Source organism: Myotis brandtii, unplaced genomic scaffold (genome assembly GCF_000412655.1).
Source record: "Myotis brandtii unplaced genomic scaffold, ASM41265v1 scaffold191, whole genome shotgun sequence".
NCBI lineage: Eukaryota > Metazoa > Chordata > Mammalia > Chiroptera > Vespertilionidae > Myotis > Myotis brandtii.
Window position 1 is genome coordinate 7958352 of NW_005357115.1, and position 4870 is coordinate 7963221.

General features: G+C 41.0%; 2 protein-coding genes across 5 annotated transcripts in view; both read left to right on the forward strand.

Moving 5' to 3' along the window:
- STON1 (stonin 1) overlaps window positions 1-4870 on the forward strand; it is a 43064-nt gene that overhangs the window by 375 nt on the left and 37819 nt on the right. The window lies entirely within an intron of this gene.
- The window catches only part of GTF2A1L (general transcription factor IIA, 1-like), a 93512-nt gene that overhangs the window by 355 nt on the left and 88287 nt on the right, over window positions 1-4870 (forward strand). The window lies entirely within an intron of this gene.

Here is a 4870-nt window from a genome sequence, read left to right on the forward strand (position 1 = left end):
GGACCACAACCAGCCCAGTGCCCCCTGCAGCCCCAGAAGGCGATGCCCCCGCCCAGACATTTCCTGCAGGAACGACCGTCACTGGGATCTGCGGTTGGGTTCCTTGGACCCACGAACTGTACCTTGGGCATCCAAGGGGCAATGAAATACTGTATATTCCTTCTTCGGATTTTACTATTTCTATTGGTTGGGTATCTTTTTAAAAACTTCTTCAACTCTGCTTTTCTTTCAATAATAATGATGCTTCATGTAATGAGCCTTTCTAATAGAAAACAAACAAACAAACAAACAAGAAAAAATAATGAAGAAAAATAAAAGAATGCTTGCTGTGCAGAAGCATTCTTTGGAAAGTGAAGACTTCATCGCACACGTCACCGTTTTAGTGGAAGATGGGAGTTCACTATAGCTTGTTCTCAGACAACCCCAAGCAGACCATGAGGCTAGAAGTTTTCATTTGCCTGACAGAAACCGCAGTGTTTGTTGGCATTCCCCACCCTGGCATAGCCCCTCTGCATTTCTCTCCCCTCCTGCTAGCTCTGTCTCCCTCCCAGCTCCCCCACTCCCACCGTCTCATAAACAGGAGTTGTGAAAACAAGGCAGCAGGACCACAAAGAAAAAACAGCCTCCCTTCTCTCACTCCTGAGGCTGTTGCTTCAGCTTGACTCCGCCGATTGGGTGGAAGAATGTTTAGTTCATTTGTGTGGTTTTCTGTCGGTTCTCATTACGGTTGAATCAGTGTTTCCATGACAAGGCCTGGTGCTCTGGGTGCTTAGAAGGAGCTTGTTAATTTTCAGATGGGTCTGGACAGATCTAGTAGCATTGCAAGCCTCTGCCCACTCAGAACTGGAGCAGCAGGGGCAGCCCCAGCTGGGGTCTGCTTCCTCACAACCTAGGAGGGAAGAGCTGTCCTAAGGAGTGAGCATGATCCTAGGGGTGTTGAACTTCTTGTTTTTAGGGAAAATGCACTTTTGAAGAACTTTAGCCATTCCCATTTCTATACAAACGGTAAGTGTGGTTGTAACACATGTACTAGGTCAGGTTCTGAACAACCCGTCAAAACAGGTCAAGGCATTAAACTATTTGGAGATAGAGTTCTTTTAAAAAATGAATCTCTTTGGAAATAAATCCCTCTATTTTCAAAAGGATGTAATTCCATTTTCCCTGCTGCTTGAATTTGACCATTCCCCATTTGTATGAATTACTAACGTGTTACTGTGGTCTCAATGCATCATTGATAGGAAGTGTTGCGACTTCCACTCAAAAAGAAAGCCCATAAATTTTGAACTTGTTTGGCCCTGCTGCTTAGAAAAACAATGCACTCAGATAAGAATCTTCAGTTTCTTCCTCTTCCTGAGAATTTTTAATAGTGTATTTAATGCCCCAGAAATTAACCTTATGCTTTTTGGAGAGAACGCCCCCACCCCTTCTGCCTTGTTCAGCTTTTGTACCAACACTTCATGGAATCTTACTAAAGTGGGTGGTTTGCCATCAATCACAAGGGTTTGTTGCAGCCCCAGACAGGCTGCTCTGGATGCTGGGGATATAGTGAGTGCTAGCCATGTACCCCTTACCCAAGGAGCAGGTGTTCTGGGTGGTGAGATAAAGGCTGCATCCCCAGTGAGCCAAATGGAGAGCAGTGAATGATCATCTGGATGGGTCAGATGAGATGGAAATGCATGAAGTATGGAGCCTGCAGAGAGGAAGGAGGGCAAGGGTCATTAGGGGGTAAAATAGCCCAAAGGAAAAGGATGTAGCCTTTCAAAATATTGTACAAGAATACGGAATTACATAGGACATGCTCAGGGTATGGTGTTAAATGTGAAAAGCGGGCTATGAAATAGGAAGCATTGTAAACTCACTCTTTAAAAATACATCCAAGAACATTGGGGTTATATGCAGCAAAATGGATGGTGGGATGATAGGTGCTTTTAATTTTTGTGTGTGCTTGCCTGCATTTCTTAAGCTTTTACAAGTAATAGCTAGGATGTATTGAGTATAAAGCACATACATATGGCATTTCATTAAAAAACTCTTTGAGGTATGACCCGTTATTAATATTCTCATGATATAAGATTCAGAAACTAGAATCAGAGGGGTGACTTGCCAAAGTCGCATAGCCAGTTGAATGCAGATCAGTGGCCAAAGTCTATGCATCGCAATCCTACTCTCTACAATCTTCCTGCACTTGTATTATTGTCATCATTATTTTAATCATAAGAACAATAGGTAGCAAAAGGAAGAGGGAGAGTATTTTGTGCTTTAATAACTGATATTTTGAATACTAGTAAAGTGCCTCTGTCTCCCCTCTCTCCCATCTCCAACTATCACTTCTCTTTTTTCCTTTTTTTTCTTCTTCCTTCCACTGTCACTTTTCTTTGGAAGTCCTTGGGAATTGGCCCAGACTTAGGAGAGGTAGCTCACCTTCCCTTGGGAGCCAGTTGTACTGATAAGTATCAGCATTCCTTGGAGGCTTCCCAGACAGCCTGAGCTCCAGGAACCCCATGGGATTCTGGAGCAGTCCTAGTAGAAGGTAGGATGTTTAATTTAAATAGATCAGGCAAATTATGTCCCCAGAGCTCTATCAATATGGGCTTACACTGTCCTAGGCATTGTCAGGGGAGTGTGATGGACAGGAAGACCCAGGGAAAGCTCCCAGGCTCCCATTCACCTACATGTTCTATGGAATGTCAGGGTAGGGGAGTCAAGGATTTATGGAACAAGAAAGAGGAGGAAAGCTAATTGCTTCCTGATGCTTATTACTGTGAAAATACAATGATAAACTATTTTGTAGAAGACTGGCTAGATGGGTGATCCCATGCGTTGGCAAGATTAACTGGTTTAGTGGAGGGGGAAATTTTCAGTGTGAGTGATTTGGGGGATGGCTCTGGGGAAAAATGCCCACATCCTGACCACTCGTTGCCCTCACAGGTTACCAGGCCCCCAGAGGTCACCTTGTTCATCCTCTTCCAGAAATACACCTAACTATTCCAGAAGGATGGGCTTTTCTATAACGCCTCGCCATTCAAATGATACACTTTTAGAAGGAGGCTTTATCTTTTCTATTCTAAAGGCTGATGCATCTAAATCACCTCCTTGTTGAAAAAAATTGTAAGGACTTTTCCCAAATTATCATACTCAGACCAATGTCCTAGATATTATAGACATTTAACCATATGAGAAATGCTTTTCTGATCACAGTGCCAAGTGAAGTCTTTGTGAGCAACTTGTTTGTTTTGTCTTGTGGATGCTGTGAAGCCTTTAGTTGACGGTTTCCATTTCTTATTTGGCCAACTCAGTGAGCAGCTGAGTGGCCCACTTCTAGCATAGGTACAGGACCTTATAGCTCTGTTTTTCCATAATAACATTGTTATACCCTTTTACTTTAGTTTTCATTGAGTCCCAATTTTCTTACCTACTTTGCATAGTTTTGTTTTATTCAGTACACTTTGGAGGCTGCTACTTCTGACATCCCACTCCTTCCTTCTAGCTTATTTTTCTTCGTGTCAACATAAATTTAGAAGGTCTTTCATAAAGGGTCTTTGGTAAACTTTAAAGTATGTGTATTCCTGAAAATGTCTCTATTTTGCTCTTACAAATGAGAGTTTAAGGGTAGAATTCTGGACTCACAATTATTTTCTCCCTAGTACTTGGAAGGTATTACATCCTTATCATCCTGCATCGATTACTACTCCTGAGTTAGACAAGTTACCTAATTTCTCTCAGTCTCCAACTCTATAAACCTTCTCATTACCAACTAGTATCCATTTTAAGGATAATTGTGAGGAGATAATGTATACAAAATGTTAGAATAGTGTCTGCTATTTAAGGAAGCACATAATAATTGTTAGCTAACATGAGTACTTTTACTGTAAATATTTCCAGAATTTCTTGACTTTCTTGGGTTTTATTAGTTCATCTAAATGTTAGTTTGTCTAGTTCTCATGCACACGCACAGACATACACACGTACACACACAATCCTATTGAGAATTTAATTAAAATTGTATTCAATTTATGTTCCAGCAGAACTGACACCTTTATAATATTGGGTCTTCTCCTTTTATTCAATTGAATTTTTGGTGATTTCCCCTATAAAGGTCTTATACAACTTTTGCTGTATCTATTTGCTATAGGTTTTATTAATATTTTACATGGTATCTTTCTTTCTTATTATATTTTCAAATTGGTTATTTACTGGCCCACAGAGACATTTCTGATTTTTTAATTTTGACCTTGTATCCAGCATCCCAGCTGACTTCTCTTATTAGATCTAAAAAATCTATATGTAGATATTCTTGAATTTTCTAGATAGATAATCATAAAACAAAAATTTGTCATTTAAAATTTTTTTAATGTACTGAATTTAGAGCAAGAGAAAAAGAGATAAACATAAATTTGATGTTCCCCTTATTTATGCATTCATTGGTTGTTTCTTATATGTGCTCTGCCTGGAGATCGAACCTGTAACCTTGGCGTATTGGGTCAACACTCTAACCAACTGAACTACCCGGCAAAGGCCCTACTTTGTCTTTTCTTTTTCTATTCCTACTGACATATCTTTTTCTTGTATTATTGCATTGAATAGATCCTCTGGTGGTCAGCGCACGTCATAGCGAGCAAACTCCCGGTCTCCCAGTCGAACTCCCAAGGGGACACTTTGCATATTAGCCTTTTTTACATATAGATAATCTGAACTGCATATAAAGGGCATGTGTGTCAGGTTTTGACAATTTCATTTCATTAATGACTAGAGGCCCAGTGCACAAAAATTTGTGCACTTGGGGGCGTCCCTCAGCCCGGCCTGTGCCCTCTCGCAGTCTGGGACCCCTTGGGGGATGTCCACCTGCTGGCTTAGGCCTGCTCCCCAGGGG